The 25454-nt window shown below is 38.0% G+C and overlaps 1 protein-coding gene across 9 annotated transcripts in view; it reads right to left on the reverse strand.

Moving 5' to 3' along the window:
• NCALD (neurocalcin delta) overlaps positions 1 to 25454 on the reverse strand; it is a 431469-nt gene that overhangs the window by 74199 nt on the left and 331816 nt on the right. Inside the window, exons 1-2 of one of the 9 annotated variants that reach the window (XM_060287232.1) lie at positions 7289 to 7429; positions 6548 to 6631 (exon numbers count right to left, since the gene is read on the reverse strand). The exons of 6 other annotated variants lie outside the window; for them this stretch is intronic. The gene's annotated coding sequence lies outside the window, so the exon portion shown is untranslated. Of the gene's footprint in view, positions 1 to 6543; positions 6632 to 7288; positions 7448 to 25454 lie in introns of those variants that run through there. 2 more of the 9 variants (XM_060287231.1, XM_030863030.2) reach the window with 2 other exon arrangements.

Here is a 25454-nt window from a genome sequence, read left to right on the forward strand (position 1 = left end):
TTGATTTCTCTGCAGCAGAAGAGACAGAGATGCTTCTTTGAGTCAGGACCTAAGGACTACATTTCTGAGTATTTCAAATACTAGGTTTGACCAACACATGGAGCTGCAAGCCAGTGGGACAGCTGCCATTTTGGCAGCTTTACTAAAAGAAAAAAAAGACTTTGCTGAATGGGCTAAATCTTACCTGCCCAAGAGAAATTCCCTAGCTTTACTATAAATCATTAGAGCAGAAAAATAGGTTAGGAAGCATTGGAAATGGGCCAAAAGAGAGTGTCAAGGAGACAGCAGGATCCAACAATAGAAAACTAGGCAGCAGATTAGACAGTGTAGGTGTGAGAGAGACAAAAGCAGATACAGAGACTAAACAGTGACCAAGGGAAAGTGGCACAAGTACTGCTGTCTACACAGGACTCTCCTGTTGAGAGGGTCCCAGCCAAGAGGAGGCAACGAGGGAGATTTCACTAATGCATAGTCCATCACAGTGTAGCCCAAATCTTCTCCTAGAACCATCTATAGCATTACTATGTAGGGACTCTCTTCCAAATTTATGAACAGGATGTGTACCCAAAGCCCATCTGTAATTTAACTGGTAACTGAAATATATTTTCCTCCAGAAATTATTTTAATTAGGTTAGATACTTATGCCAAATCCCCAAAACCTATTTAATCTACCTGTACTTACAGTTTAGTCCTTTACCCAGGTATTTTAGTAATTTCTAATTACCCCATACATTCCAGTTACTCTGGTTGCCTATGAAATAATTCTAAAATTTATGGACTTAAAACCACCCCAATTTTTATTTTGCACATGAACCTGCAGTTTAGGGCATGGCTCGGCAGGGGCAGTCCACCTCTGGTTCGCGTGGTGTCAGGAAGGGGAAGGGGGCCCTGGGGCTGGGGCCTGGGATCCTCGGAAGGCTTTGCCCACTCACATTTCTGGCAGTTGATGCTGGTTGTCTGGCTGAGATCTCAGCTGGAGGTGTCGGCTGAAACCTACATATGGCGCCTCTACATGGTCTGGGCTTCCTCATGGTGGCTGGTTTCCAAGGGCAAATGTCATGTGTAAGAGAAACAAAGAATAGCCGAGAGAAAAAAAAAATTGAATTCTTTTTCAAATCCAGCCTTGGAAGTCATCTAGCGTTGTTCTCACTGTGCTCTATCAGTTGGACCCATCACAAAGCTCATGTGGGTTCAAGGGGAAGGCAACAGACTCCACCTCTTGAGGGAGGGTAGCAATATTCCAGAAGAGCAAGGGGGAGCAGATAGAATTACAAGGCCATTTCTGGAGAGAAATTTACAGATAGCGTCCCACAATAGTGTACAATCTGCCACAACATATGACATTACTTCTAGAAAAAATATTCCAGCTTAAAAGGTAATACAGCATAGTGACTCTAGAGCCAAATCCCCAGAGCCCCGTTATACACTTGTGTGATGCTGGGCAATGTGCTCAAGCTCTCTGTCCCTTAGTTTCCTCATTTATGAAATTGGGATGTTGTGAAGAAAAAACAATAGTTATTCTGAAGAAAGCTTAGAAGGCTATCTAGCTCTCTAAGTGTCAGCTGTTCTCATGACACCAGGGATACACGTCCTCCAACTTTGGCAGTGGTACTTCCTGGCTCCTGGGGGGACAGCGGTGGTGACAGCACGACAAGGGGTAGAAAATGAATGATAACAGTTCACATTATTGAGTACCTAATACCTGTCAGCTACCATGCCAAGTAAACTGACTTAAACATCTATAAGGTAGGTACTAATATTATCCAGGTAAGAAAACTGTGACTTTGGTAACTTGCCCAAAGTGACACCTGCAAGTGGCAGAGATGGGATTTGTCCCCAGATCAGTTTAACTAGATGGAAGGAGCCTGAATCCCTGGATTACTGCATGGAGCAGAGCCTGTCTCCCAAATCTGACCTGTGGCTGAGTGAATAAGGAACAGTACTGTATTATGCCGTTGGCACTTGGGGTTCTTTATTAGAGCAGTGAACCTGTCTTGACTGGGTGAGTACAGGGAAGATGGGATTGATATGCTTGAGCACAACTAACTTAAGGATTCCTTTCATAAGATGAAATGGCTCTTGTTGTTTGCATAAGGCAGGGTATACGCATAAAAGAAAATTATTCTCTAGGTCAGTCCCTACCAGTCTCTTGTATCTTCTGAACAGGCGAGGACAAGCAGCCTTTGGAAATAGGGCTGGGTGTACTGATCTGGAATCCTTGACACTGATATGAACAGACTGCTCACGAATTAGGCTGACTGTTCACCAGCTGAGGAATGCCTCTTCTAAGGTTTGACTCTGGTGTAAAACCTAATGGTTCCCAGGTTGTCTGCTTGTCTCTTTTGTTTTGATTTTTTTCCCTTATAGAGAAGGTTCTCTTTTTGACTATGCTGACCAGCACAGCTGTGAGGGAGAAACCTTGGTTGCTGTTACACTTAGGTCTCTGGGAAGGTCCCCTATATAGTTAGACTGTAAGTTCCATGATGGCAGAGACCTTGTCTGTCTTGTTCACCATAGCATCCCTAGTGTCTAGTCTAATGTCTGGCACACAGTAGGTGCTCAAAACTTATTGAATGCATGAAAGACTGAATGTTTGAATAAAAGCTCAAGCAAACAGAAGTCAGAAGTCTATAAAGTAACTTGGGCTCTTTAAGCCAGTGGCATATCCCTCAAAGACCACATGACGGGGGAGCCCCAAATGCCTACTACGATACTGTGGACGCAGTAGCCCCTTGATAAAATGCTTGCTGATTGAGTGATGCAACCCAATGCTTCACTTGACCCATGGCAAAACGTGGGAAGGCGCAGGATCGGATAACTGTTGTGGGATGCTAGTTTTAAATTTATCTCCAAGGATGTTGTAAATATGGTCGTCACAAAATTGGTCGTGGTTTTAGTTGTATGAATCATCCGTAAGTCTGTGGGAGTCAGCAGAGCAGTCAGCCAAAGAATACAACACTCTTCTATCTCATGGATAGGGTTTAAATTCATAAAAGTAAAGCAATTCTAGAATCATCCATAAGAGAATTCATCTTGGCATGAAAGCAGTTTGCAGTCTTTGGTTTTCCTGCACTCATTGCAATTCAGAAATCAGAAAATATGGACAATCCTCCTTTTAGGACAGGCAGCAGCTAGACTATCTTTCAGACTAGAGATTTCTTTCTTGAAAATCAAATATAGAACTTTCATGTGATGTAAGTATACTATGTTTTACATTAATGTAAACTAAGTTTTAAAGGGATGCTATGTCTCTAATTAAAGGCATTTACAGAAATATGTCCAAAAATCCCCTAAAGTTCACGGCAGAAATAAAAAGAGCAGACTGTTTTTGGTTTGGAGTAGATGCCTCCGTTGGATTTAAATATTTATCATATAATTTTTGTATCGAAGTCTTAATGAGCACTAACTTTTACGGCATCACTTCTGGAAACAATAAAAAATACTGCGTTTTGGAATGCTATTTCTAGTTGATTTCCATCACAGGGTACCATTAAAATAACACTTGATTTCATGAAAAATAATGGCACATTCCTTTCCAACTGGATTCTGAGATTTTTGACTTTTTCCAAGTTTCTTTATCAAGGTGCCACAGACACTCAAAGCCCCCGAAGAAGGTGTCCTTTTCTAGTCCAAAGAATAAGAAATGTTTGGGAAGATCCTCTTTTGTAATTCCCCGAGAACACATGAAGAAAAAATGCTAAGCTTCCATTTCAAATGTTAGGGATTTGGATAGAGTTTAAACACCAGCTTGTGCATAATGTCATAGCTCCAATTTTCTTATGCTGGGGTGATGGTGCTGATGTAATAAAAGGATGTAAGGACTAAGCGCAGAGCTGGAAAGGCAGCGATACACGACATCAGCCAACTAACTGCAAAGTCACCTAGTTAGCTGCAGAGGAAAATTAGGCAATATCTTCTGCAAGTTAAGAGTGACATGGGAAAGGAGACAATTCTTATATAAGTCACCCTAAACAATAATATTAATATTTCCTGTGTTGTTCTTGAATATCCAATAAGTCAAATAAGATTTTGCGTTCCGATTACTTGGGAAGTGTCTCCATTCCTCATTTCATTTTGAATCAATGTCTCCTGTTCCAGGGACCTCTGACAGGTGAACCAGCAGGCTCTATCCAGAGTAACTGAAATTTACATTACAAGTGATCAATTTATGCATGTATGTGCTTTACATCAAACTGAAAAGTGACATAAATTCTTTAATGCTCATTTCAATTGTTGTGAGCACACAAAGTAACTTCTAGAATATTTCTTCAGCTACGATCTCATATAACATCCTGCATTCTTCATGAAAGTACTACTTGCTTATTTTCTTTGACTGGATAAAGGTCCCTTTGTAAATAGCTATAGTCTTACTTCTATGGTCCACGGTTTTAACTTGCGTTAACACTATAAGTTTTTCCTCTTAACCCCTATCTAACTAGGTATGAGCTCAGTCCAAGTACACAAGCCTGCTTATGGATTAAGGAGGAAAACAAAAGAAATTTACAATTTGGTAGCAATGTGGATACCACCCCTTTCACACAGAAATTAGAGAATACTGTGAAATTCACACCGTCAGAGAATAAAATCAGATGTGGTAGAGCTGAATGTGGAAATGGAGGTGTGGATTTTGTCCAGTGCAGTTCCAAGACCTTTTAGCATCACAAGCTTACATATCATTTAACTCAGGGGTGGAGAGAATTCATGGGATCCAGGAACTTGGATGGGAAAAATATTCTATCTTTAGTTTCACTAACCTCAAAGTAAAATTTAGATTAAAATGTAGAGCATAAACCACCGTACCTGCGGTTTTGTTGCCAAGAGAAATCACAGATATTCTCACATCACATTACAGTCACTGTAGCCATCTCGAAATACCTTTTATGTTCACTACTTCAAAATTATGGTAGTTATTATAACTATGGTAGTAATTATAACTGCTGCTAATTTGTTTTATTTAATAGTGAATTATTGACAACACACACAATTTTAAAAATTTGGTTAATGTATTTCAATAAAAGTAATTCCCTTTGTCATCCTGCATACTTTATCATGCATTTAAAATCATCATTCTAAGGAGAACCTATAAGCTTCACCAGCCTGCCAAAGAGGTCCATGGCACCCAAAAGATTAAAATCCCTTGAAACTGTACATAAAGCATTTAATAATGCAACATCCAGGTTTCTAGAGTAAATCATTCCTTGCTAGTATCTTTTGAAGTTGAAGCAAACTTGACCTTGAAATCAACACAGTCTCATTGCTGTAAATAGATGATTCTGATAAGAGTCATTTTTTCCCCTAATTTTCCATAAGAAAAGACCTGTAGATTCTAAACTATTTCTGCCATCATAGCATAGGTTGTTTTCTTCTAATGATAAACTTTATCATTGCCATTTTGCCGATCAACACTAAAATATTCACTTATTTCGTATTGCTGAAATCCAGTCTGTTTTATTAGGGCACTGAATACAATCATTTTATAACTTTAAAACACAGAGAGAGCATCAAGAAAATCTTCACTACCTGGAAAAACTATAACGAAAATTCCTTATTTTGAGTAAAAGAAGCAAACATCAAAGCATCCCATCAAAGACTGCTTTTAAATGACAGTGCTACTGGCTATGGGTCCTATTCATGCTCACTTGAAACACTGCAAATCAATTAACATATTTCTAGGAGTGTTAGGAATAGGGCCTCTGAGTTATTATAATTATGAGGTAAATTAAACAATGAGATAACGCCTCAGTAGATGTGCCTCGAGTGTAAGCACATTAAGAGTTTTTGGAAAATCCTCCATGGAGACTCTGGCCAAAAACAGACATATCAAATGCCAGCAAGTTAAATGAATATTCACTCATTGAAAGCTACTGAGAAATTATTTATGCACTCATAATTATTCACTTATTATTGAAGCTAAATACTGTTCAAAATGTTCATCTCTAAGTAAAATAAAGGTGATCAGAATTCAGAAACTAATAAAGAATATAGAAAAGAATAATAGATTCTTGCTATCTTGATATACAACTCACATACTGTAAAACTGATATGTAACTCACATACTATAAAATGTGTATTCTTCATTTACATAAACCATTATTTTTCTATTCATCAAAACAGTAGGTATATTACATGTGCTGCTCTAAAATTTGCCTTTTTTTCCAGTTAAATTTGTAAGATTTAGATACCTGCTTATAAATCTAGGCTCGATCAACTTCAGTACCAGAGGTTTTTGTTGAATTACAAGCTACGAAAACCATCCAACTTGTGTGCAATGATGGAAAATTCAAAATTACTAAACTTGGGAAAGAAAGGAACTACAACAATGCAACACCCTCCATTTGTAGTATATATTGTTATAGGAATAGAGATTAAAAGCTTTATTAATCACAGTTATCAAATTACTCATTCAAGATCTAGAGCGATTTTCAGTGGCTATTTATATCTGTCTTTGAATTAAAGTAGATCTACCAATGATAATTTAGTTTTAGGGCTATTGTTTTCTTCTCTAGGTAATTATTTCAATTTTTAAATATAAAAATAGCTTACATGCCTCCTTAGTGAATGAAGACCATCCAATGCTATTCTCTTCACAGCTGAATTTTCACAGGAAGATACTGAAAATGTGCACTTTGCTCTGAGAACCAAAAAGCAACTGCATGAGCACATGTCAGAGGTTCCACCCCAACTTCCTTGGCATATTCCAGATTATTTTTCTCTAAACAGGAAGCTCTTGACAGTTTTCCCTGGTATTTTCAGAATACTTTATTTACTAGAAGAACTCCAACTTTTGTTTCAAAGTATAATGTTCTTTCCCGCCGTGCCTATTGTTGCTAATTATGAATGCTACAAACAAGACAGAAACCAAATACCAAACTACTCCAGGCTGATTCAGAATATGGTAGCAAATATAAAAAAAGCAAAGTTAGCAACATGTTGCAAGGCTATGCTGGAGTCTTTAAACCGAAAACAATACTGAAGGGAGGATTCCTGGAATTCAACGGGGAATATTTGGCTCAAGCCGCAAAACCTGTATCTCTAAATAATGTCATGTTAGCAAGTGTTGAACAAGAAAGGCGGCTAATATTTTAACCTACTTCACAGAACACTAATCCAAATTTAACCAAATGCCAGAGATTCCACCCGAAATTAACAACTAGAAGCTGCTTCACATTTTTCTCCTGGTACAACAGTAATTGTTCATGAAGACAAACTTGTAAGAGGTAAGAGAGAGGGCCAAACCACAATGATCTACAAACACATCTAACTACTGTATATAAAGCAAACTAATTACCTCACACAGAAGAAGTGCAAGATTTAACAGTCCATGCTCTGCAGCCCCTGGGACGCAGAAGCAGCAGCGGCAGCAGCGTTAAGAGCAGCAGCGGCGGCCAGCATCCACCAGATTCTCACAGGCCTTTGACTGTGTGGACTCAGCCACAGACTCTGCCTCCGGCTGACGTCAAAGTCCCTGTCACATGGCCAGATGAAAGCCAAGAGAGCATTGGTTGTCGTAGCAACCACAGAACAGCTCTGAAATTATTTCAATAGGTCATCTGTCACTGTGATGTGTATGTGTTTGTGAGTGCATGTGAGTGTGTGTGTGTGTGTGTGTGTGTACGCACACACCCCACAACCATCACGGACAGCTACCCAGCAACCTCAACCCTTGAAGTTGTGACTAAAGAGTGCCTACAACTTTCCTCTTCAAGGCTGTTCCTTACAGTTTCTGGCAAGAAAATGCATGCCCCTCCGAAGTTCCCATTGGTCTCAGTGTCACCAGCATGAAGTTTGTGTCTCTCTCTGTAGAACAGAAGGAAAGAACTAAGAAATTCTGGGGATAGTATTCTAAGCTAATTAAATCTATTTGTAAGTAAATGGATAAAAACAGAAACTCAAGGGGAGCTGGAAGAAAAGATATTTTTAAAATGATATAAGAATCCACATCAATGTACTGAGACCAGACTAGTAATGGAAAGAAAGAAGAAACATGGGGCGTGGTGGCCCTGAGTCAGATGAGAGTCTAACGAGCCTCACGTCAACTAGGATGGGGAATCAGGTGAGATGAATTCAGGACCCCTGCATTGTAAAATGTCTGTGCAAGGATGAACGACCGAAACAGTTTCAAAACAGTGCTACTGTAAAACGCTTTACGTTTTAAACTTTTTCGGATTTTTACTTTGGGGGTCACCATAGAGGTGCCAAATCCTCCCCTTCTAAATGCTCTTGTCCACATCCCTTTGGGACTCAGCATGGAGTAAATGGGTGTCCCCAAACACAAACTTCAGTGAAAGCCTAGGACAGCAGAATAAAAGGAAGGTCCGGCACATTTTCTAACTTCAGCTTCATTTCCTTTAGGACAACCCTACCTTACTTCTAACTCCACACAGTGCTTATTTCCTAGTTCATTCTCCCTCTTAATTAATAGGAAGTCCATTAAATAAGATGAAATAAAATGCAGAGGAAGGTACTCTGAAAAATACATCCATTGAAACATATACCATTCAAAGGGGAAAGAGGTTAAAAGGCGGGGAGAAGAGATTGCTCTCAAAACCTTCCCATGCTAAAGTTATCAGGATTTCTTCTGGCTGGCTTCTGCTGGCTTCTTTAAAAAGACAAAAAGTAGCTCTGGGGTGCTACAAAATATAAATGGAAACTAAACCAGCTGAGCAGACTACATTTATGTCACTGCAAAAGAATGAAATTTCTTCAGTTAAGAGTCAGGAATTACTTCTAGCACAGTAAGACTAATGTTCAGACTGACCATGGAATCTTCCTATTCCATCTTCCTCTTCCTTTACTTCTGTCCCAGCCCCATCTGGGAGAAAAGATACATTTTTATTTGCAAAGTTATTTTCCTGATGCTATTAGCTGTAGCACTGCAAAAGTAAAATCAAAGTGTAATGCTATAATGAACGCTCCCCCCTTTAATTTCAGATTAATGATAGCTAGGAATTTACCTCTTAGCACAAGGACAATTGGCTCATTGAATCCAATGCCTATCTAAATGGGTCAGGATGTCACACCAGTGGTAGATTTCAGCAACAGTCACAATTCACAAATTTGTAATTTGTTCCAGTTATAGTTCTGGTTTTCTGTCAGAAGTGTACATCACAGCAATGAGGGGAATGGGAAGAGAGGAGAGAAAGCATTTCCTTCTAGACTTCCAGGGCCCCATGTTTTCTGAGCTGCCTGCTTTACCATCTCTTTGACTCCAAATCCATGGCTGCCTAATCATCTCTTCCTCTTTATGCAGTGAAACTGCAGTACCACAGTTTGCCAATAGGTGATGTCCTCTGAAACAAGAAGTTATCAGTTCTTAAAATTCTGGCCTTAAATTAGTTTAAAATTCAACAAATAGTAACACCTTTTTATTTTGAATTTTCTATCATTTTTAAGACTAAGTAGAGGGGTATCTTCAAGATGGCGGAGGAATAAGACGTGGAGATCACCTTCCTCCTCACAAATAAAACAAAAATACACCCACATGTGGAACAAATCCTACAGAACACCTACTGAACACTGGCAGAAGACCTCAGACTTCCCGAAAGATGCCTGAGGGTGAGCTACACACAGAGCAGGGCCAAAACCAAAGCTGAAGCCCAGGAGCTGTGCAAACGGAAGAGCAAGGGAAATTTCTCTGTGCAGCCTCAGGAGCAGCAGATTAGTAAATCCCCACAGTCAGCTTGATGTACCCTGCATCTGTGATACCTGAACAGAAAACGAATCATCGCAAAAGTGAGGTGGTAGACTTGGGGTTTGCTGTCTGTGACTAATTTGTTTCTAATTTTAATGTTTATCTTAGTTTAGTTTTTAGCACATGTTATCATTGGTGATTTATTAGTTTGACTGCTCTCTTTTTAAATTTTTTTTTATTTTAATAAATTTTAAAAATGTTTTAAATTATTTTATTATTATTATAATTTTTCTTTCTTTTTTTTCCTCCCTTTTATTCTGAGCTGTGTGGCTGACAGTGTCTTGATGCCCTGGCCTGGTGTCACACCTGAGCCTCTGAGGAGGGGGAGCTGAGTTCAGGACACTGGACCACAAGAGACGTCCCGGCCCCAAGTATTACCAATCAGCAAGAGTTCTCCCAGAGATCTCAGTCTCAACGCTAAGTCCCAGATCCACCCAGTGGCCAGCAAGCTCCAGTGCTGGATGCCCCATGCCAAACAACTAGCAAGACAGGAACACAACCCCACCCATTAGCAGGGAGGCTGCCTAAAATCACACTAACTTCACAGACACCCCAAAACACACCACAGAATGCAGCCCTGCCCATCAGAAAGACAAGATCCAGCCCCACCCAGCCCCACCCACCAGAACACAGGCACTAGTCCCCTCCACCAGGAAACCTACACAAGCCACTGAACCAACCTCACCCACTGGGGCAGACACCAAAAACAATGGGAACTATGAACGTGCAGCCTGCAAAAAGGAGACCCCAAACACAGTAAGTTAAGCAAAATGAGAAGACACAGAAATATGCAGCAGATGAAGGAGCAAGGTAAAAACCCACCAGACCAAACAGATGGAGAGGAAATAGGCAGTCTACCTGAAAAAGAATTCAGAAAAATGATAGTAAAGATGATCCAAAATCGTGGATATAGAATGGAGAAAATACAAGAAGTGTTTAATAAGGACCTAGAAGAACTAAAGAACAAACAACGATGAACAACACAATAACTGAAATTAAAAATTCCTAGAAGGAATCAATAGCAGAATAACTGAGGCAGAACAGGTAAGTGACCTGGAATATAAAATAGTGGAAATAACTACACCAGATCAGAATAAACAAAAAAGAATGAAAAGAATTGAGGGCAGTCTCAGAGACCTCTGGGATAACATTAAATGCACCAACATTCGAACTATAGGGTCCCAGAAAAAGAAGAGAAAAAGAAAGGGTCTGAGATATTTGAAGAGATTATAGTTGAAAACTTCCCTAACATGCTAAGGGAAATAGTCACTCAAGTCCAGAAAGTGCAGAGAGTCCCATATAGGATAAATCCAAGGAGACACACACCAAGACACATATTAATCAAACTATCAAAAATTAAATACAAAGGAAAAACACTAAAAGCAGCAAGGGAAAAGCAACAAATAACATACAAGGAAATCTCCATAAGGTTAACAGCTGATCTTTCAGCAGAACCTCTGCAAGCCAGAAGGGAGTGGCAGGACATAGTTTAAGTGATGAAAGGGAAAAACCTACAAACAAGATTACTCTACCCAGCAAGGATCTCATTCAGATTCGATGGAGAAATTAAAACCTTTACAGACAAGCAAAAGCTAAGAGATTTCAGCACCACCAAACCAGCTTTACAACAAAGGCTAAAGGAACTTCTCTAGGCAGGAAACACAAGAGAAGGAAAATACCTATAATAACACACCCAAAACAATTAAGAAAATGGTAATAGGAACGTACATATCGATAATTACCTTAAGTGTAAATGGATTAAATGGTTTGGATTATACCAAAAGACACAGACTGGCTGAATGGATACAAAAACAGGACCCATGTATATGCTGTCTACAAGAGACCCACTTCAGACCTAGGGACACATACAGACTGAAAGTGAGGGGATGGAAAAAGATATTCCATGCAAACAGACATCAAAGGAAAGCTGGAGTAGCAATTCTCATATCAGAAAAAATTGACTTTAAAAAGACTATTACAAGAGACAAAGAAAGACACTACATAATGATCAAGGGATCAATCCAAGAAGAAGACATAACAATTATAAATATATATGTACCCAACATAGGAGCACCTCAATACATAAGGCAAATGCTAACAGCCATAAAGGGGGAAATCGACAGTAACATAGTAAGAGTAGGGGACTTTAACACTCCACTTTTAAAAATGGACAGATTCTCCAAAATGAAAATAAATAAGAAAACACGAGTTTTAAAGGACAGACAAGATGGACTTAATTGATATTTGTAGCACATTTCATCCAAAAGCAACAAAATACACTTTCTTCTCAAGTGCTCATGGAACATTCTCCAGGATAGATCATATCTTGGATCATCAATCAAGCCTTGGTAAATTTAAGAAAATTGAAACCATATCCGGTATCTTTTCCAACCATAATGCTATGAGACTACACATCAATTACAGGAAAAAAACTGTAAAAAATACAAACAAATGGAGGCTAAACAATACACTACTAAATAACCAAGAGAACCCTGAAGAAATCAAAGAGGAAATCAAAAAATACTTAGAAACAACTGACAATGAAAACACGATGACTCAAAACCTATGGGATGCAGCAAAAGCAGTTCTAAGAGGGAAGTTGATAGCAATACAGTCCTACCTCAAGAAACAAGAAAAATCTCAAACAATCTAACCTTACACTTCAAGCAATTAGAGAAAGAAGAACAACAACAAGAACAAAAAACCCAAAGTCAGCAGAATGAAAGAAATCATAAAGATCAGATCAGAAATCAATGAAAAAGAAATGAAGGAAACAACAGCAAAGATTAATAAAACTAAAAACTGATTATTTGAGAAGATAAACAAAATTGATAAACCATTAGCCAGACTCATCAGGAAAAAAAGGGAGAAGACTCAAATCAACAGAATTAGAAATGAAAAAGGAGAAGTAACAACCGACACTGCAGAAATACAAAGGATCATGAGAGATTACTATAAGCAACTATATGCCAATAAAATGTAAACCTGGAAGAAATGGACAAATTCTTAGAAAAGCACAACCTTACAGGACTGAACCAGGAAGAAACAGAAAATATAAACAGGCCAATCACAAGCAATGAAATTGAAACTGTGATTAAAAATCTTCCAACAGGGGCTTCCCTGGTGGCACAGTGGTTGAGAGTCCACCTGCCAATGCAGGGGACGTGGGTTCGTGCCCCAGTCTGGGAGGACCCCACATGCCGCTGGGATCGTGAGCCATGGCCGCTGAGCCTGCGCATCTGGAGCCTGTGCTCCGCAACGGGAGAGGCCACAACAGTGAGAGGCCCGCGTACAGCAAAAAAAAAAAAAAAATCTTCCAACAAACAAAAGCCCAGGACCAGACAGCTTCACAGGCCAATTCTATCAAAAATTTAGAGAGAAGCTAACATCTATCCCTCTCAAATGTTTCCAAAATATAACAGAGGGAGGAACATGCCCAAACTAATTCTACGAGGCCACCATCACCCTGATACCAAAACCAGACAAAGATGTCACAAAAAAAGAAATCTACAGACCAATATCATTGATGAACACAGATGCAAAACTCCTCAACAAAATACTAGCAAACAGAATCCAACAGCACATTAAAAGGATCATACACCATGATCAAGTGGGGTTTATACCAGGAATGCAAGGATTCTTCAATATAAGCAAATCAATCAGTGTGATGCACCATATTAACAAATTGAAGAATAAAAACCGTAGGATCATCTCAACAGATGCAGAAAAGGCTTTTGACAAAATTCAACACCCATTTATGATAAACACTCTCCAGAAAGTAGGCTTAGAGGGAATTTACCTCAACATAATAAAGGCCATATATGACAAACCCACAGCCAATATCGTCCTCAATGGTGAAAAACTGAAAGCATTTCCTCTAAGATCAGAAACAAGACAAGGTTGCCCACTCTCACCACTATTATTCAACATAGTTTTGGAAGTTTTAGCCACAGCAATCAGAGAAGAAAAAGAAATAAAAGGAATCCAAATCGGAAAAGAAGAAGTAAAGCTGTCACTGTTTGCAGATGACATGATACTATACATAGAAAATCCTACCAGAAAACTACTAGAGCTAGTCAATGGATTTGGTAAAGTAGCTGGATACAAAATTCATGCACAGAAATCTCTGGCATTCCTATACACTAATGATGAAAAATCTGAAAGTGAAATTAAGAAAACACACCCATTTACCACTGCAACAAAAAGAATAAAATATCTAGGAATAAAACCTACCTAAGGAGACCAAAGACCTGTATGCAGAAAATTATAAGACATTGATGAAAAAATTAAAGATAATACAAGTAGATGGAGAGATATACCATGTTCCTGGATTGGAAGAATCAACATTGTGAAAATGACTCTACTACCCAAAGCAATCTACAGATTCAATGCAATCCCTATCAAACTACCAATGGCATTTTTCACAGAACTAGAACAAAAAATTTCAGAATTTGTATGGAAACACAAAAGATCCTGAATAGCCAAAACAATCTTGAGAACGAGAAACGGAGCTGGAGGATTCAGGTTCCCTGACTTCAGACTATACTACAAAGCTACAGTAATCAAGACAGTATGGTACTGGCACAAAAACAGAAATATAGATCAATGGAACAGGATAGAAAGCCCAGAGATAAACCCACACACATACGGTCACCTTATCTTTGATAAAGGAGGCAAGTATGTACAGTGCAGAAAAGTCAGCCTCTTCAATAAGTGGTGCTGGGAAAACCGAACAGCTACATGTAGAAGAATCAAATTAGAACACTTCCTAACACCGTACACAAAAATAAACTCAAAATGGATTTAAGACATAAATATATGGCCAGACACTGTAAAACTCTTAGAGGAAAACATAGGCAGAACACTCTATGGCATAATTCACAGCAAGATCCTGTTTGACCCACCTACTGGAGGAATGGAAATAAAAACAAAAATAAACAAATGAGACCTAATCAAACTTACAAGCTTTTTGAACAGCAAAGGAAACCATAAACAAGATGAAAAGACAACCCTCAGAATGGGAGAAAATATTTGCAAACGAAGCAACTGACAAAGATTAATCTCTAAAATTTACCAGCAGCTCAAGCAGCTCAATATGAAAATAACAAACAACCCAATCCAAAAATGGGCAGACCTAAACAGACATTTCTCCAAAGAAGATATACAGATTGCCAACAAACACATGAAAGTTTTGCTCAACATCACTGATCATTTGAGAAATGCAACTCAAAACTACAATGAGGTATCACCTCACACCAGTCAGAATGGCCATCATCAAAAAATCGACAAACAATAAATGCTGGAGAGGGTGTGGAGAAAAGGGAACCCTCTTGCACTGTTGGTGGGAATGTAAATTAATACAGCCAGTATGTAGAACAGTACGGGGGTTCCTTAAAAAACTCAAAATAGAACTACCATACGACCCAGCAATCCCATTACTGGGCACATACCCTCAGAAAACTGTAATTCAAAAAGAGACATGTACCACAATGTTCACTGCAGCACTATTTACAATAGACAGGACATGGAAGTGTTCATTGATAGAGGAATGGATAAAGAAGATGTGGCACATATATACAGTGGAATATTACTCAGCCATACAAAGAAAAGAAACTGAGGTATTAGTAGTGAGCTGGATGGACCCAGAGTCTGTCATACAGAGTGAAGTAAGTCAGAAAGAGAAAAACAAATACCATATGCTAACACATATATATGGAATCTAAAAAAAAAAAAAAAAAAAAAAAGGTTCTGGTGAACCTAGGGGCAGGACAGGAATAATGACACAGATGTAGAGAATGGACTTGAGGACACGGGGAGGGGGAAGGGTAAGATGGGACGAAGTGAGAGAGTAGCATCGACATATATACACTACCAAATGTAAAATAGATAGCTAGTGGGAAGGAGCTGCATAGCACAGGGAGATCAGCTTGGTGCTTTGTGACCACCTAGAGGGGTGGGAGAGGGAGGGTGGGAGGGAGACACAAGAGGGATGGGATATGGGGATATATGTATACATGTAGCTGATTTACTTTGTTATACAGCAGAAACTAACACAACATTGTAAAGCAATTATACTCCAATAAAGTTTTTTTTTTTTTAAAGACTAGTATACTTTATTGTATACTGACTTGGGCACTCATATTATAAGTTAAAATTATCAGTGGACTGACCTTCAAAATGAAAAGTGGATACATGTAATCCTTTTTTCTATAGCATGCTTCCAACCTGCCATCACTCATTTCCCTTTGCAAACTGTCTAGAATTAGAGATTCCTCTTACAGCTAAGGAAGTCACTGGTCTCTTGCAGAGTTGAAATTGTGACGATGATCTCTTTGGAGCTCAGGTTTCTACCCATTTGGCTAATTAATCCCAATGTAGGTAAAAATATCATAGGAAATACATATGAGGGCCTTTTCCAATCACAGCCCACTGCATTGAAGACAATATGAGTCATTTTCTTTTTAAAATAATAACTCATATTTTTAGGTAAAAATGATTCACTTAATTTAAAAATACCCATTCAAAAATACTTCTGCACCATAGTTTTCACTTGCTGTATGAATGTCAGGGCTCCTTATTATTAGTTTGACCACTCTGTCGGAAATAACACTTAAATGCTACTAAACAAGCATTCTGACTTGGGTTCACATACCTGAATTAACAGGTGTTTTAGGCAATGAGTAGACAACTACAATCAGCCTTTTATTTGATGTTTCTAGGTAGAAGTTTTGCTGTATCCCTGTCTCAGCATTAGTGGGAAGGCCATAGACCTATTGTTTGGAAGCACTGGGTTCAAATCTCATCTGGGTAAGTTACTCAAGTGCTCTGAGCCTTAGTGCCTACATCCTAAGGTTGTTGTGAGGATTTTAAAATTCTGATACCCTGTGACAGGGTCAGTGGCTCAATGTATATGTAATTTCTTACTTATCTGTCTGACTCTGATAAGTCTAAGACCTTCAGGGAAAGGATGAATCTTATTCATCTCTACAACCCTATGGTTAATAGCACAAGGACCAGAACACAAATGCTCAATAAATGTTGAGTGACTCCTCAAAATGCTGAGAAAGAAATGTTTCCTTTTTATTCCTGCTAACAGAGAAGGGAGAGCCTCCCCTCAACCCCCCAAAAAGGCAAAGGAAGGAAAAACAAAACCAAAAATGTTGAGTTATCACAAAATTTTCTAGCGATGAATGGGTTCAAGTAAATTTGCCAAATAAATCAAACTTATCTCTATTAAATCATATTTATTATGAGTGCACATAAGTTATATGCTGATGTATTTTATGGTTATAGCTGTTAATGTTGGATAATCTTTTACATTAACTGATTAATCGAGCACTTACTATATCTGGAGCATTGTTCTAAGTGCTATACGTATATTAAATTATTCACTATAATAACTATGAGGTAGGCATCACTCATTTCCACATTTCATAACTAAAGAAACTTAAGCATAGAGTGATTAAGTAACTTGCCTATCTAGCACATGGCAGAGCCAGGATCTACACCCAGGAAACCTGGCTCCATAAATTTTGGAAATAATTTACATTTGATATATTTTTAGAAAGCATTGATTTATTTCTTATGGTTATTTTATACTTGAAGGTTGTTTTTATTTTTAATTTCTTATGAGGGGGAGAAGGCCAACTTATCTTTTCTGCATTTGGGAACTCTGGTGATCTTAATCTAGGTTTGTCCTAAGGTGTAATATGGCAAGAAAAATCTAATTCAGAAGATTTGAATAAAGGAAAATGGGCAAAGTAACTGAAAATATCCTGAATGAAATCACCCAAATTATTATAGTCTTAAGTGAAGCAAACATCTGGACTACACAGGCTTGGGTAACTTCTGTTTCCCAGTATGATGGAGTTTTTTGTATTCAAACTAATACTCTCACTGAGATAATAATAGCTTGATTTTTTTTAAGTGGTTGGAAGGCATCAAAGAGTAGCAAAGGCAGCAAAACCTATAAGTGCCAAGATCCCAGATAAAAGGAATATAAATTGATGTAAGCCCAGCATTCTCCACATTATCTGCTACTTTTCTCCTCAAATTATTTGATAATTCCTAAGTGGTATGGGGTTTTTGGCATTCTCAAAACTGGAGAGACAAAAATTGGGGATTCAAATATTCAAAAACATCCAGGACTTCAGGGATTGAGATCCTGGTTTAAAAAAAAGGAATCACAGAGAAGAGATCCCAACATTCTGAACTGTTTTCCCCTTAAAGCACCTGCCAATTCCTAGATGGTGTTAGACAAAGCATTAATATGCAGCAAATAAGATAAAAACACAAAGGGTGAGTTTATGTTTGGGAGTTCAGGATCCTTCAAGGAGCTGGAGCTTGTGAACATCCTAAGTTTTCAGGCCTCATAACTGAAAGGCCCCAGAAGTAATGGAAAACAGAAAATAGATGCATCCTCACAAAAACCTGGATCCATCCTAGAATCATTACAATACCTAGTTGGATCAAGGTAATTCACCCCTATTCTTACTATTTTCCAGAGAAAATTAACCTTCTTTAAGGGAAGATAACATCATACAGAACCTCTGCCATTTTTCATATACCATTGCCAATTCACTCCAAAATCATTAATCATGCTAGGAAATAGGTATAACTGACCAAAATCCAAGAGGAAAAAATAGACAGTAGAAATAGATCCATAGATGATTTATCTTCTATAATTATCAGACAGAGACTTTAAAATGACCACAGTTGACCCTTGAACAATCTGGAAGTTGACTGTCCACACAGTTGATAATCTGGGTCTAGGTTTACAGTCGGCCCTCCATATCTGCAGTCCCACACCCACAGATTCAACCAACCATAAATTGTGTAGTACTGTATTGTGTATTTAGTGAAAAAAAAAAAAAAACCCACATAAGTGGACCCACACAGTTCAAACCTGTGTTATTTACGAGTCCACAGTATAATTAATATGTTCAAGGAAATAGCAGGATGGAGAGTTCCACGTGCAAAATAGTAAAATCTATAAAAAAGAGAACATATTAAATTTAATTGAAAAATACAATTACGAGCACAACAGATGGGTTCAAGAACATAGAAGATATAGCAAAAGAGAAAAATAGTGAAACGAATGATTAGCAGACAATATCTAGTCTGAAGACTAAAAGAATGGAAAATACTGAAAATAATGTAAGAGACATTTGGGACATATGAAAAGGCTAACATGTATATTAGGGAGAGGAGAGAAGAGGAGAGAGAGATAGGACAGAAGCAATATTTGAAGAGAATTGGCTGAGAAGTTTCCAAAACTTATAAAAGATATGAAACAACAGATTTAAGAAGCCCTATATATCCCAAACAGGATAATTACAAAGAAAACCACACATAGACACATCGTGACCAATCTACTGAAAACTAAAGACAAAGACAAAATCTTAAAGCAGTGAAACAAAAAAATTATATTAATTTATAAGGAGCAAAAAAAATCAACAGTAAAACAAACAAGCCAATTAGAAAATTGGCAAAATTTTTAACAGTAAAAATCAACAGTAAAACAAACAAGCCAATCAGAAAACTGGCAAAATACAGGAAAAGATATTTTCCCCAAGAATGTACAAAGATGACAAATAAGCACACAAAATGATTTTCCAGCATCATTAGCTATTAGGGAAATGCAAGGTAAAACCATAATGAGATACTACTACACACCTGTCAAAATGACTAAAATAAAAAAGTGACAATACCAAATGCTGACAGAGAAACTGAATCACTCGTATTGCTAGTGGGAAAGTAAAATGGTACAGCCACTACAGAAAACATTTTGGCAGTTTTTTAAAAAATTAAACATGCAACTACTGTATGTACTCATGCAATTGTACTCCTGGGTATTCCAGAGAAATGAAGGCTTATGCTAACAGAAAAGCTTGTATACAAATGCTTTTAGTACCTCTTTGTGATGGTCAATAATTGGAAACAACTCAGGTGCTTTCAATGAGTGAATGGGTGAACACATTTTAGTACATCCATACTATAGAGTACTACTTAGTAGTAAAGTGACACAAATTATGATGCACATAAAAACCTGCATGAATGTCCAGAGAATTTTTCCGAGTGTAAAAAACTAATCTCAAAAGGTCACTTACTGCACAATTCCATTTCTATAACAGTATGACAAAATTATAGAAATGAAAAATAGATCAGTGGTTGCCAGAGATTAAGGAGGGAATTAGGGGAAGTGCCTATGGCTGTAAAAGGACAACAGGAGGGATGCTTATAGTGTGATGGAAACATTCTGCATCTTGACTGTATTAATGTCAATATCCTGGCTGTAACATTGTACTACAGCTCTGCAAGACGTTACCTTTAAGAGAAAGTGGGTAGAGGGTATATGGGTTCTCTCTGTATTGTGTCCCACAACTGCATGTGAATCTACACTTATCTCAAAATAAAAGTTTAATTAAAAATTTTTAAATGAAGGTGACATAAGACATTTCAGTCAAAAACCGAGGCAATTTGTTCCAATAGAATTGCATAAATTTCTGAAGAGTTGTTTAAGCAGAAGAAAAATGATCCCACATGGAAACACAGAGATACAGAAAGGGCAGATATATAGATAAATTTAAATGAATACCAACTTTATAAACCCCCATGTCTTGTAGGGGTTAAAATGTGTGTAGATTCAAAATATAGGGCAACATTAGCACAAAAGGTAGAGAGGATGAACAGAATTAAAGTTTTCTAAGACTCTTGTATTCTGGTCAAAGTACTAATTAATAATAGTCTCTAATAAGATAAGGGTGCACAATGTAATCCTTGTAATATCCATTAAAAGAATAACAAAAGAATGTATAGCTAATAAACTAATACAGCAGGAAAATGATTTTAAAAATTACTTGATTCCCAAAAGAAGCAAAAAAAGGTGGGTGGGGGGGGAGAGAAAATGATAGGATAAATAGGTAGAAATATTGGGTTGACCAAAACGTTCGTTTGGGTTTTTCTGCAACATCTTACAGAAAAACCCAAACGAACTTTTTTGGCCAACTCAATAGTAACATTGAAGAGTTAACTGCAAACATGTAAATAATGACAGTGATTACTATAATATATAAACTGACCAAATATTCTAATTAAAAGGCAAAAACATCAGACTGTATTAATAAGAAAATTCTAACTCTTCACGTAAGAGATGAAAATTGATACACAAACTAACAAGCAAAAACTGTTGTAGCATTATTATCAAGCAATAGTACTTACTTGTAATATAAGCAAGAGATACTACTAGAGACATAGAAGAACACTTCCTAATTCACTGCTTTAAATATGCATGCACCTAATAAAATAGCATCAAGATAAATAGAAAAATTCACTCATAGTATTGGTTTAACATATTTTTTTCAATAACTTACAGAACAAGTAGCAAAATAAGGTAGAGGTACAGAATATTTTAATGATGCAATTAACCAATCCGACTTGATTAACACATGAAGAATGATGATCTCAAGAATTACAAAATACACAACTTTCCTCTCAAATATATTTAACAATACTGACTATATGCTGGGCTACAGGAGTTTTTCAATATATTATAAATTATCAAAATCACAGAGTATACTCTGTACACAGCGGAACAAAGCTAGGACTCAGTATTAAATAGACAAACAGAAAATCTCTAAATGGAAACCAAGCAATACATTTCTAAATAATCCATGAATTAAAAAGATTTACATTGCAATGTAAAAATATTTTGAACTGAATAATATAATGTATCAAAATTTATATGCACCTAAAGCACTACTTAATGGAAATTATTATATCTGTTTAAAAAAAATACTGAGGTTCCACTTTTAGCATGGTACTTTGAGGACCTCCGTGGCCCTGTTCCCTAGTGAAACAAGCATAACTTGTGAAAGTATTTTTAAATATCATAGAAAGTCTCTGAGAATTGTCCTTAGGGTATAGAGCCAATGAGGAAACATTTATTCAAGAAAACATACTAAAACTTGATAAGAACATTGAGAATCTGTGGCACTTTTAAGTCACTTCCACGCATGCTCCATCCTGGAAAGGTGTAACCAATAAGACTGGGCTCCTTTTCCCCTCAGCTCTTGATAAAGGGACACAGTATCTCACTGGGAAAGGCAGGCCATCAGCGTTTCTCCAGCTCTGGTGTTAAATTCCTGGTCAGTGCAGCCAAGAGGTTGGGGGCACCCTTCCTCCACCTAGCCCCCACTCGTAGGGGCAGATGCTCTACTCCAGGCACAACAGGTCAAAAATCCTGAGGCCCTTATTACCCTCAATCCAGCTCACTTGTAGGGCAGAGGTTCTATTCCAGAGGCAATCTGAGACTAGGCTACCAACACTGCTCCATGTCCAGAGGTTTTTCCCAGAGGGAGAGACAATCCCTGAGAGCAGAGAGATCTGTAGATCTTCACAGAGGAACTGACTTTATTAAATAGAATGTGGGGAAGTTCAAGCTTAAGGTTGCTCTTGAAAATAATGGAGATTTTGATGGTAAACAATTGAGAGGAGACTGATAGAAGAGCAAAAGCTAACCTGTAGACCAGCTAGTTTACCAGAGAGAACCAGGGAAAGAAACAGCTAAAAAGAGCCCTTCTGGGATCAGAACAAACAGATTGGCCTCAAAAACTGCCCCTAGTGAATTTAATTGGATCATACTGTGGAGCAATTTATGCCCCAGAGCACTGTAAGAAATACTAGAGCAATCAGCCAAAAATTAGTGAAGCCCAACAGCTGGGTGTGATACCAAATGTGGCAGACAGTATAACAGAGATCAGGGGAAAAGACAGTTAAAGAGAGCCATGCTAAAACTAATCATCGCAAGCTGACTGGGCACAGTCACTGAAACAGTGGTAAGAGTAGCACCCTTGTATTGTGCTTTATGGTTCACATAGCACTTCCACGATTCTATTTCATTTGACCCTGAATCAATAAAAACATTAATTTTTTAAAAGGTTTAAAAATCCATGATCTAAGTTTCTACCTCAAGTAGCTGGGCAAAGAAGAGCTGGGATATAGCTGCCCAGAATAAAGACATTTTTCTAGCCTCCCTTCTAGCTCTGTAGCTTTGTGATTAAAACAGGCCAACTGGATGTAGATAGATATGTCATGTGTAGCTTCCAGAACCTTCCTTAAAAACAAATGAGCAAACACACGTGTCTGAGCCCTTTTCGTTGTTTTATTCTGTTTACCATCCTACTGCTTGGGAGCATGGAGGTGATGGCCACCAGTGGACCATGAGGAAGCGGGCTATATATCCTAGAGATGGATGGTGGAGCTATGAGCTGGAAGAAGCCTGATTCCCAAAGACTTCATGGAAAAAAGCTGTCAATCCAGTCCTACATTTCTTCCCTCTGGACTTTTAGATGAGAGAGAGAGAGAGAGAGTGAGAGAGAGAGGGAGGAAGTTCTCTCATATTTAAGGCACAATTATTATATGTCAAACCTATTCCCAAGTGTTAGAGTTTCCACCATTAAAAAAAGGGGGAGGGGAGGGAACTCTGTGCAAGTGAAATGTCAGATGTTAAATAAGCTATGAAATTTCATGAAATTCCAGGAATCCATCTAGAAGAAAACAGAATGCAATGCATTTTGCTTTTTGCAAAAGCATTGCAAAAGAATCCTAGAAAACAGCTCTTCATTTTCTCCAGGTAATTAAATTAGTAACCTTTAATTAATATTTGGTAATAATCATGTGAAGATTCTTTAAAGTCTTTCTAGACACTGAAGAGTCACATGGGTTGAAGATAAAGAAAAACGAGAAAAGAAACAACAAAATTACTCAGGGAATAAAAATGGGCTCTCCTTTCACCCTGCTTGCCTTTTCATAGATTGCATGAGGGATATAAATTCTTTTCTTTTAAAGAGAGATAATTTTTCACATGAAACTAAGGATTTCATGGGAAAATGGTTGACAAATTACCTCTTTAATTTCTCATACAAAAAGGAAAGTTGCAAAATATTAATTTTCCATCAGCAACATCCAGTACAATTAGAACAAACATTGATCTTTGTTTTTGCTTTTTTCTTTTTAAAGATTGGTTTAGAATCATAACTCTCTCCTTGCCGTCAGACACTCTTGTACATTTATAAACCTGATTTTTACAGATCATCAAGGATTCTATTCCTTCCTACTTCCAAGAGATAAAGGAATAGACTGAAAAGCATGAAGAATCTAGATGCTTTCTGTGGTGCCCGTGTTGAAATGCAACTCCTATAAACAAGAAGAGAGAATCAATCCTGAAATTTATCTGCAGCCCCAAGTCATGCATTTTGTTGAGTTTTTGTACAAAACGTGGGTATCAAGGGTTCTTGCTGCATTATAATGGAAAGGGTATGAACTTTGGAATCGGGTACACTCAGATTTAAATGTGGGCACCCAAAACATGACTTTTTCATTTCTGTGACTTCAAACAACTTACTTAACCCCTCTGAGTCTTCATTTTATTATCTGTGAAATAGCAGTACTAATGGCCCTGCAGGGTGGTGATAAAGAGTGATGCTCAAGTTTAGTAGTGCATCTGATACAGTTAACAGAAAGCTAAACTTCACAATTAGGAAGAATAATTAACAAATGTGCTAATTAGGGTCCAGGTTACCTAAGTTTACGCTTTCTAAAGAATAAATTTACTTGAAGTGTGATTTCTTATTTTCATGGAATTCCTTAGTAAGTAAATTATAATAGTTCCTAACATCAAGAGAACTATGAATTTATATTTTCATAGCCTATATTTCCACTTAATAGCATTTAATGACAGTTGAAACCACAGCATAGAATCATATTTAACCTATCAAAAATGAGATGTTCAGTTATTAAGTTTCCCATGGTGTAAAGCTGTCAGCATCCTCCGAGCTCCTGAGGATGAGTGTCATGAGATCAGCAACCTCACCAAAAAGGAGTGAGAGCCCACAGTGCCCGGATACACTTGTGCCAGGGCTGGAGGGACTCAAAACCTTCCAGAGCAACAAGACTTGACGTTGGCCTTTTCTCCAAGAAATTTTTTATAAGGAATTTCATGAGGAAATAATTCCCAGCAAACAGAGTTGAAACAGGAATGGGAGGAGAGAAGCAATTTGGTAGGGGCTCGGGGGAAGGGCGGGGGGACCCTCACCAAAGGAGGAGAATCGTGAAGTCAAGATGAAAGGAAGATTTCTGACTCAGTAAGGCTGTTCACTTGGGAATGAGTATCAGTGGAAACCTTCTAAAAAAGGATGAGGGGCTTGGAGTCGGAGTCCTACAGCATGAGTCCCCAGGTAGTCTCTGAGCTCTGCAGGGCCTCTCCAGTTCCTATAGTTACACCCAGGCGCACCGCAACATCAAATCAGTAACTTCTCTTTTTGCCTCACCAGCCTGAGTGGGCATTCCATCATTTGAAGCAAGTGATCTCTAATATAAACACAATCATCTTTGTCCTTCACTCAATTAGTGTCACTGCTTCCTCAAAATGGAAAAGACTTTCATTACCTCGATCATTGCATTCATTTGTTCATGCATTCACCTAATAATCTTCAGTGAGTGCTTTCTCTGTGTGTCAGAGGACACAGCAATGAATAAGAAAGACACAGACTTTGGCCTCATGGAATTTATAGTTACTGAACAATTACAACATTTAGTAAATAATGAGTGACATAGAAGGAGAGCTACCCGGTGCCAGCCCAGGAGAACATAATGCAGTCTGGGATTTCACAGAAAAGCTCTCAGAAGATATGACCCTTGAGTGAAGAATAAAGAGGAGTGAGCCAGCTGAGGAGCTGGGAGATGTACTGAGCAGAGAAAACAG

Source organism: Globicephala melas, chromosome 17 (assembly GCF_963455315.2).
Source record: "Globicephala melas chromosome 17, mGloMel1.2, whole genome shotgun sequence".
In the NCBI taxonomy this organism is placed as follows: domain Eukaryota; kingdom Metazoa; phylum Chordata; class Mammalia; order Artiodactyla; family Delphinidae; genus Globicephala; species Globicephala melas.